The following is an 11,339-nucleotide window of genomic DNA, read 5'->3' on the forward strand; positions in this document are numbered from 1 at the left end:
GTAATGCTGCTTGAGGACAAGGATGGTAATTACCCCAAAAGTTCTTTTATTGTTGAAGATATTTTCAGCTATCCTGAGTTTTCTGTTATTGAAATTTTATTTGCAAATTGTTCTTTCTAACTCTGTGAAGAATTGAATTGGAATCTTTGTGGGAGTTGCACTTAGTCTGTAGATTTCTTTTGGTAAAATGGGCAATTTTACTATATTAATTCTGCCAATCCATGAGCATGGGAGATCTTTCCATCTTCTGAGGTCTTCTATTTCTTTCTTCAGAAAATTGAGGTTCTTGTCATATAGATCTTTCATTTGCTTGCTTAGAGTCACAACGAGGTATTTTATATTATTTGGGACTATTATGAAGGGTATCATTTCCCTAATAACTTTCTCAGCCTGTTTATCCTTTGAGTAGAGGAAGGCTATTGATATATTTGAGTTAATTTTATACCCAGACACTTTGCTGAAGGTGTTTATCAGACTTAGTAGTTCTCTGGTGGAACATTTGGAGTCACTTAAGTATACTATCATATCATCTGTAAATAGTGATATTTTGACATCTTCCTTTCCAGTTTGTATCACTTAGACCTCTGTTTGTTGCTCTGACCAAGACATCGAGAACTATATTGGATAAGTATAGAGACAGTGAACAGCATTTTCAAGTCCCTGATTTTAGAGGGATTTTTTCAAGTTTGTCTCCATTGAGTTTAATGTTAGATACTGGTTTGCTGTGTATTGCTTTTACTATGTATGGACCTTGAATTCCTATTCTTTCCACGAATTTTTATCTTGAAGGGGTGTTGAATTTTGTAAAATCCTTCCTCAGCATCTAATGAAATGATCATGTGGCTTTTATCTTCGAATTTGTTTATATAGTAGTTTGATGGATTTCCATATGTTGAACCATCCTTGCATACCTGCGATGAAGCCTACTTGATCATGATGGATGATTGTTTTGACGTGTTCTTGGATTCAGTTTGCAGGGATTTTATTGAATATTTTTCCATTGCCATTCATAGGGAAATTGGTTGGGATTTTTCTTTCTTTTTCGATATTTGTGTGGTTTAGGTATAAGAGTAATTGTGGCTTCACAGAAAGAATTTGGTAGTGATCCATCTGTTTATATTTTGTGGAATAATTTGGACAGTACTGGTATGAGGTCTTCTATGAAGTTCTGATAGAATTCTGTACTAAATACATCTGGTGCTAGGCTCTTTTTGGTTCAGAGACTTTTAGTAACTGCTTCTATTTCTTTAGGAGTTATGGGGTTGTTTAGATATCTGTTTCTGATTTAACTGTAGTACCTTGAATTTGTTTAGAAAATTGTCCATTTCCTCCAGACTTTGGAGTTTTGTTGTTTATAGGATTTTATAGTAGGATCCTATATTTTTTAATTTCCTCTGATTCTGTAGTTCTGTCTCCCTTTTCATTTCTGATTTTGTTAATTTTGATACACTCTCTGTGTCCTCTGGTTAGTCTGCCTAAGGGTTTATATATCATGTTGATTTTCGAAAAGAACCAGCTTTTGGTTCTCGTGATTTCTGTGTAGTCCTTTTTGTTTCTATTTGTTTGATTTCAGCCCTGATTTTGATTATTTCCTGCCTTTTACTTCTCTTGGCTGTATTTGCTTCTTTTTGTCTAGAGCTTTTATGTATGCTGTGAAATTGCTGATGTATGCTCTCTCCTGTTTCTTTCTGCAGGCACTCAGAGCTATGAGTTTTCCTCTTAGAACTGTTTTCAATGTGTTCCATAAGTTTGGGTATGTTTTATCTTCATTTTCATTAAATTTTAAGAAGTTTTTAATTTCTTCCTTTATTTCTTCCTTGACCAAGTTGTCATTGAGTAGAGCATTGTCAACTTCCATGTATATGTGGGCATTCTTTACTTATTGTTGACATTGAAGACCAACCTTAGATTGTGGTGATCTGATAGGATGCATGGGATTATTTTCATCTTTCTATATCTGTTGAGGCCTCTTTTGTCACTGATTATGTGGTCAATTTTGGAGAAGATACCATGAGTTGGTGAGAAGAAGGCATATCCTTTTCTTTTAGGATGGAATGTTCTACAAATATCCGTTAAACCCACTTGGTTCATAATTTCTGTTACTTCTTCTATGTCTCTGTTTAGTTTCTGTTTCCATGATCGGTTCATTGATGAGAATGGAGTGTTGGAATCTCCTGAACTGGGAATGAGACTTGGGGATACTGTTTGGATGTATGGAACTTAGAGATTAATATCTGTAGTTAGCTTACTTTCATTTCTGGCATGAGTGGCTGTTTCAGGTGTGTTGGAGTAAAGCAAAGTATCTGGAGAATTTTAGAAGTTCTGTGGGTTCTAACTGAGAGGGGTAATTGAGAGGAGTGAAGCAGGAGGGTGTGTAAGGTTATAGAGTTGAGAGTAAAATGGTGTATTAGCCATGGAAAAGCAGAAGAAAAAGTGAAACCCTGGAGTTAGATTGCCTGATTCCATGGTATGAATCAATCTTCAATTTTTCTTTGAGTACCTTTTCTAAACTGATACTCTACCTATAAATATATCTACATTACCATGCAATCATCTGACTGAAACAGAAATGATCTGTAATTTATATCTAACAACATGGATTAAATATGCTTACCAACTGAGTGTACAGCTTCATAATATTCTTATTCAGAAATCACTTACTCATTGGATTTTTTTTTTTTGGCTCACAGACAGAAGCTGTCATATTTGACTATGGTTAGTATTTCAGTTTTTTCCCCTTTTCCCCCTTCCTCTTCCTTTTTTTGTGCTGTCCCTGTACTTCTTTTCCCACTTCTCCTATTTTAATTCTTGTTCTTTTTGAGACTAAGTCTTACTGTGAGGGTCAGAATGGCTTAGAATTTCTGGGTTCAGGTGATTTTCCTGGATCAGCTTCCAAGTGCTGGGACTACAGGTAAGTGCCACCATGCTTGACTTCTGGTGGTTCTTTTTACAAGACCACTTGAATAAGTTCAATGCTATGATATTTTGAAAAGCATTCACCTGAGTGATTTTCTAAAGAATAATTTGTATGCGTGGATTCGATCAGCTTAAATAGGTGAACTTTGAGTAACCTAATTCTACTCTCTAGTATGGAGCCTTCATTTTATTAATGAATGAATCAGACTCAATTGAATAAAGAAAGTGCTCCTAAAAGACTTCTGTGAACAGGGTGGGAGCATGAGCACATGGTTTGTGACTACTTCTTGAATCTTTAGGCAGCTCCCACCAGCTGTGTTTTCCAGCCTCCAAAATCTTATCAGTCATTTTTTTAAGTACCCTTTCTTCTTTGTATAAATGTTAAACAAAAAAGTAAGTAATTTCTGTATGAAGTAAAGTAACATAAAGAAAACAAATGTATCTCGATTAGAAAACTATTTTCTGAAAGGGTGTAGTAGAATCCAAAGTGGGTTGCAAGACTCAAGGATAAACAGGGATGTTGTCTTTTATTTCTAATGTAGGTAGTAACTTCAGCTCATCTTAGTGGTGGCAGTTCAATATCAAAATGAAAAGCAGTTGACTGATTCAGAAAGGGATGACATATGTTCCAAAAATATGGGGTTTTCCCAAGCTAATAAAAACGCTTTTCTTATATATCTATTGTTTCTATTTCTCTGTGCAAACAAATATGTCAGTTTTACCTAAAACTAGATTTCATTTTTTGTGAGATAAAGATAACTCCTTTGCTACACATAACTCAAATTTGTCCAGTAGTATGTTGAGTGTTATCAGGGAAAATAATGTGTTTGTGTCATATTATTTTCTAAGACAGTTCTCCATGTAGAGAAGGAGAGCAAAATTCCACTCACATGAATACTTTGTTTCATTTATACAGAGCTTTAGCACTCACCATCCAATGATCTTTCAACAGTGTAATGTAAAGATATTTTTTAAGGTTAGTTATAATAGAAGACCCAAGAGGAGTAGAATATAGTCACACCCAAGGCTGAAATCAACAAAATAGAAACAAAGAAAACCACACAGTCAATAAACAAAACTAAAAGACTGGTTCTTTGAGAAAATGTAAAAATTGATTAACCACTAGCCAAAGTAACTAAAGGGACCAGACAAAGTATCCAAATTAACACAATCAGAAATGACAAGGGAGACATAACCACAGAAACTGAGGAAATTTTTCAAAAGTCATCAGCTTCTACTACAAAAGACAATACTCATCAAAATTGGAAAATTTAAATGGAATGGATATTTTTCTCAACAGATACTACAAATCAAAGTGAAATCAAGTACAGGTAAAGAGTCCCACATCCTCTAAGGAAATAGAAGTCATTCAAAACCTCCCTACCAAAAAAATTCCAAGAGCCAAATGGCTTTAGTGGAGAATTCTACCAGACCTTAAAAGAAGATCTAATACTAACACTTATCAAACTATTCCATAAAAGATAAACAGAAGGAACACTACCTAATTCATTCTATGAAGCCACAATTACTCTGATATCTAAACAACACAAGGACCTAACCAAAAAAAAATACAGAATTTCAGACCAGTTCTACATACTGATATTGATATAAAATATTTTCAAGCCCAATCCAAGAACACATCAAAACCAGCAATCACCTCATTCAAGTAGGTTACATCCTATGGATGAAAGAATGTTTCAACATATGAACATCCATTAACATAATTAAACAAACTAAAAAATTCACATGACCATCTCATTAAATGCTGAAAAAGCATTTGACAAAACTCAACATCCATTCATAATAAAAGCATTGGAGAGTTCAGGAATTCAGGGCCCATAACTGAACATGACAAATCACTGTAAAGCAAATCTACAGCCAACATAAAATTAAATGGAGAGATACTTGAAGCAATCCACTAAAATCATGGACAAGACAAGGCTGCTCACCCTTTCAGTATCTTCTCATTATACTACCGGAATTTTTATCTAGAACTATAAGACAAGAAAAGGAAATCAAGGGGATAAAGATTTGCAAAGAAAAAGTCAACATATTACTACTTGCAGATCATATGATAGCATATAAATTAGGAACACCATAATTTTACCAGAAAATTTCTACAGGTGATATACAACTTCAGCAAAGTGGATGGATAAAAATGAACACAAATAAGGCAGTAGCCTTTCTTCATATAAATAGTAAATGGGCAAAGAATAATTTAGCGAAATACACAGTTCATAGTACTCACAAATAATGTAAAATATGTTGGAATAACTCTAACAATACAAGTGAAAGATCTGTATAACAAGAACTTCATGTCTCTGAACACAGAAACCAAAGAAGACCTTACAAAATGGAGAGATTTCTCATGGTTGTAGATTGGTACAATTAACATAGTAAAAATGGCCATCCTACGAAAAACAATCTATGGGTTCAATGCAATGTGCATGAAAATTCCAAAATAATTCTTGAAAGACATAGAAAGAGCAAATGATTTGGAAAGAAAAAAAAACAAACAAAAACAATTCTTAACAATAAAAGAACTTCTGTGGAAGTATGGACAGTCCTGAGAGCTCAGGGTTAATCACCACTTCTGCTCACATTCCTGGCCAAGGAGGAACCCACCTGGAGCCTCCTGGACACAAGGACCTAGCAGCAGTCAAAGAGAGAATACTTCAGGCATCTGCTTGCACCCAGAGCTGAAAACCAGTCTCCAGGAGTGCGGACACACCTACATGCAGAGGTAAGAACACCATTTCTGCTCTGATGGAATTGCCTGGAGCCCTCAGGACACAGGACCTAGGAGCAGTCCGGAAAAGGGTCCTTCTAGATTCTGCTTATTCCTGAAGGTAACCTAGTCACACAGCTCTTTGTACCCAGATGCCCTGCAGACAGAGCAGGACTCTCAGAAGTGCATAAGCTCAGGAGAGACCACCAATACTGCTCATATTCCTGGCCCAAGAGGAAACCACATGTAGCCCTCTGGGCACAGGACCTGAGGAGCAATCTGGGACAAGATTCTTTCAGTTTCCACCTGCTCCCAGAGCTGAACCTGTGACAGATCTCTGTACTCAGACCCCGCCGTGAGAAAGCTGGTCTCCAGGAGGGGTGACACACAGGTTTACCAGAGAGTGAAGATACTGTCAGAGACAACAACACCAGTAGACACCAGAGACAACCTGATGACTAGAGGTATGCTCAGGAACCTAAGTAACTGAAACCAAGACTACTTGGCATGTTCAGAGCCCAGTTCTACCAACTACGCAAGGACTACATATTCAAACAAACTGGAAAAGTAAGATTTGAACTTAAAATCGCATATCAAGATGATGATAGAGGACTTTAAGAAGGACATAAATAACTCCCTTAAAGAAATACAGGACAGCAAAGGTAAACAAGTAGAAGCCCTTTAAAAGAAAACATTTTGGTATTTTCTGTACAGAAGAATTACTGGATAACACAAGGAAACAGGTGAAGGAATTGAACAGAATCATCCAAGATCTAAAAATGGAAATAGAAACAATAACGAAATTGAAAAGGGAGACAAGCCTGAAGACAGATAACCTAGGAAAGAGATCAGGAGCCATAGTTGCAAGCACCACCAACATAATAAAAGAAACAGGAGAGAGAATCTCAGGGACAAAAGATACCATAGAAAGCATTGACACAACCATCAAAGATAATATAAAACACCAAAATCTCCTAATCCAAAACCTCCAGGAAATCTAGGACACAATGAAAAGATCAAAGCTAAGGATAATAGGTATAGAAGAGATAGAACATTCCCAAGTTAAAGGGCCATTAAATATCTTTCACAAAGTATAGAAGAAATCTTACCTAAGCTACAGAAATAGATGCCAATAAAATTACAAAAGCCTTCATATCTTCAAATAAACTGGAACAGAAAATCCTCCCATTGCATAACAGTCAAAACTATGAATGCACAAAACAGACAAAGAAGGGAAAGTAGGGTCAAGTAACATATAAAGGTAGACAAATCAGAATTACACCAGTCTTCTCATCGGAGATTATGGAAGCTAGAAGATCTTTGGTGGATGTCATACAGACTGTAAAAGAACACAAATGCCAGGCTAGGCTACCATATCCAGCAAAGGTCAGTATTAACATAGAGGAAGAAACCAATGTGTTTCATGAGAAAACCAAATTTACACAATATCTTTCCACCAACAAAGCCCTACAAAGGATAATAAATGGAAAACTCCAACACAAGGAGGGAAAAATACCCTAGAAAAAGAAAGTAATCTTCTGGTAACAAACACTAAAGAAAAAAATGCACAAATATAATTGCACCCCCAACAATAAAAGAAACAGGAAACAACAATCACTATTCCTTAATATAACTTAACATCAATGGACTCAGTTCCCCAATATAAAGATATAGACTAACAGACTGGATATATATATAGAGGACCATGCATTTTGCTCCAAAAAGGAAACATACCTCAGTAACAAAGACAGAGACTACCTCAGGGTAAAAATCTGGAAAACAATTTTCCAAATATATGTTACTGTGAATCAAAATGGAATAGCCATTCAAATATCAAATAAAGTCAACTTTCAACCAAAAGTTATCAAAAAAAAAGATAAGGAAGGACACCTTTTATTCCTTAAAGAAAAATCCAAAAAGATGAACTCTCAATCGTGAAAAACTATGCTTCAAATGCAAAAGAAACTAAATTGATAAAAAAATTATTAAAGCTCAAAGCACACTTTGTACCTCACTCAATATTAGTTGGAGACTTTAACAACTCACTCTCATCAATGGACTGATTATAGAAACTATAGATAGAGACACAGAGAAACTAACAAAAGTTATTAACCAATTGTAGTTAACTGATAACTGTAGAAAATTTCACCTTTAAAAAATTGGACCTTCTTCTCATCATGTTACCTTCTCCAAAACTGACCATATAATCAGTCACAAAACAGATCTCAAGAGATACATGAAAATTTAAATAATCCCATGCATCCTAATAGATCACCATGGACTAATGCTGGTCTTCAATAACAACAAATGACAGAAAGCCCACATACACACAGAAATTAAACAATGCTCTACCCAATGATAACTTGGTCAACGAAGAAATAAAAAAGCAATTAAAGAGTTTTTAGAATTTAATGAAAATGAAGGCACAACATATGCAAACTTATGGGACTCAGTGAAAGCAGTGCTAAAGGGAAACTCAAAGCTCTGAGTGCTTCCAAAAAGAAACTGTAGAGAGCATACACTAGCAGCTTGACAGCACACCTAAAAGCTCTAGAATCCAAAGAATCAAATACACGCAAGAGGAGTATAAGGCACGAATTAACCAAACTCAGTGTTGAAATATACCAAGTAAAAACAAAAATAACTATTCAATGAATCAATAATAATCAGGAGCTTGTTCTTTGAGAGAAACAATAAGATATATAAATCCTTAGCCAGAGTAAACAGGGGACACAGTGAGATAGCGTATTCATTGTAACAAAATCAGAAATGAATAGGGAGACATACCAACAGAATCATCAGAAATTCAAAAATCATCATATTTTTCTACAAAAGCCTATATTCAACACAACTGGAAAAATCTGGATGAAATTTACAATTTTTCTAGAGAGATACAGGTGGGATCAGATAAACAATCTAAACAGTCCCATAACTCCTAAAGAAATACAAGAAGTCAATAAAATCTAAAAAAAAAAGAAAAAAAAAGCCAAGGACCAGATGGTTTTAGTGGAGAATTCTATCAGACCTTCATTGAAAACCTAAAACCAATACTGCCCAAACTATTCCACCAAAGAGAAACAGAAGGCACTCTATCCAATTACTTATATGAAGCTATAATTATGCTTATACCTTAACCACACAAAGACCCAACAAAAAAGAGAATTTCAGAACAATCCCCCTTATGAATATCAATGCAAAAATATTCAATGAAATTCTCACAAACTGAATCCAAGAACACATCAAAACGATCATCCATGATGATCAAGTAGGTTTCATTCCAGGTATGCAGGGATAGTTCAATATATTGAAATACATCAGTGTAATCCACTATATAAACAATTTCAAAGATAAAAACCACATGATAATCTCATTAGATGGTGACAAAGCATTTCAAATAATTCAATACCCCTTCATGTTAAAAGTCCTGGAAAGATCAGGAATTCAAGGCCCATACCTAAAAATAAGAAAAGCAATACACAGCAAACCAGTAGGAAACATTTAACTAAATGGAGAGAATCTGGAAGCAATCCCACTAAAATCAGGAACTAGACAAGGAAGAAATCAAAATGTTACTATTTGCAGATGATATCATAATACACTTAAGTGACCCCAAAAATTCCACCGGAGAACTACTAAACCCAAAAAACAACTTCACCAAAGTGGCTGTATACAAAATCAACCCAAGCAAATCAGTAGCCTTCCCATACTCTAAGGATATACAGGCTGAGACAGAAATTATGGAAATAACACCCTTCACAATAGTCACAAATAAAGTGAAATACCTTGGTGTGACTCTAACCAAACAAGTAAGAAATCTCTATGACAAGAATTTCAAGTCTCTGAAGAAAGACATTGAAGATCTCAGAAGATGGAAAGATCTCCCATGCCCATGAATTGGCTGGATTTATATTGCAAAAAATGTCCATCTTCCCAAAAGAAATCTATAGATTCAATGTAATTCCAATCGATGTACCAACTCAATTCTTCAAAGAGTTAGAAAGAACAATTTGCAAATTCATTTGGAATAACAGAAAACCCAGGGTATTGGAATCTATCCTCAACAATAAAAAACTTTTGGGAAATCACTATTCCTGACCTCAAGCTGTATCACAGAGTAATAATAATAAAAACTCTGTGGTATTGGTACAGAGACAGGCAGATAGATCAATGGAATAGAATTGAAGACCCAGAACTGAACCCACCCATCTATGGTCACTTCACCTTTGACAAAGGAACTAAAACCCTCCATTGGAAATAATTTTCAGCAAATGGTACTCATTCAACTGGAGATCAGTATGTAGAAGAATGCACATGAATTCATTCTCATACCCTATTCAAAGCTCAATTCCAAGTGGAACAAGGACCTCCACATAAAACAGGATGCACTGAAAGTAATAGAAAGAAAAGTGGGGAAGATCTTTGAACACATGTACACTTGTGAATATTTCCCAAACAGGATACCAATGGCCTATGCTCTATGATTTAGAATTGACAAATGGGCCTATTAAAATTGCAAAGCTGCTGTAAGGAAAAGAACACTGTCATTACCACCAAATGGCAGCCTACATATTTGGAAAAGATCTGTATCAATCCAATATCCAATAGAGGACTAATATCAAATATGAACAAAAAATAACTCAAGAAGGTAGACTCCACAGAATCAAATAACCCTATAAAAATGGGGTATATAGCTAAGAAAGAATTCTCAGCTGAGGAATATCAACTGGCTGAGAAGTACCTAAAAAAATGTTCAACAGCCCTAGTTATCAGGGAAATGCAAATGAAAACAACCCTGAGATTCCAGCCCCACTTCTGGGCATATACCCAAAGATACTCCAACTCCAACATACTCCAGCAAGGACACATGCCCCACTATCTTCATAGCAGCCTTAATTATAATAGCCAGATGCTGGAAAGAACCTAGATATCCTTCAACAGAGGAATGCATACAGAAAATGTGGTATTTACTCTTTTACACAATAGAGTACTACTAAGTAATTAAAAACAATGACTTCATGAAGTTCTTATGCAAATGAATGAGACTAAAAAAATCATTCTTCCTGAGTTAACCCAATGACAAAATACACACATGGTATACACTCACTGATACATGGACATTAGCCCAAAAGCTCAAGTGAATCAAGATATAATTCACAGCCTACATGAAGCTCAAGAAGATGGATGAACAATGCGTGAATGCTTCAGTCATTCTTAGAAGGGGAAACAAAAGCATTCATAGGAGGAGATATGGAGAAAAAGTTTGGAGCAGAGACTGACAGAATGTGCCACAGACCACTCAGACAGAGTACAATATGGTAGAAGCAGGGCAATGGTACTCAGGAAGGCAAAGGTTCGGCGCAATGACAGACAGACACAGCACACTCAGGGTGGTTTGAATCTGCTGAATTTTACTGAAATCTGCTTTGTGGTTATATACAATGCTAAAACAGGAGCTAAATTTTTGCCCCTTGTAGGGTAAACTCAAACAATAACCAAGAAAACATTTAATAGGTTACATGAAGTTCAGAACAGAAAGCAAGACAGGAAATAAATTTTTCTGAGAATCAGACTGATGCCAGATGGTGGTCATAAACCTCATTTACCTCAATCTCTAAATATCTTCTCTCAGATAACAACAGAACAGCCAGCTGTAAGGAATCTTAAGTCTTTTACTCTCTCTTAGCCAAAATTTATG

This window comes from Rattus norvegicus, chromosome 2 (assembly GCF_036323735.1).
Source record: "Rattus norvegicus strain BN/NHsdMcwi chromosome 2, GRCr8, whole genome shotgun sequence".
Lineage (NCBI taxonomy): Eukaryota > Metazoa > Chordata > Mammalia > Rodentia > Muridae > Rattus > Rattus norvegicus.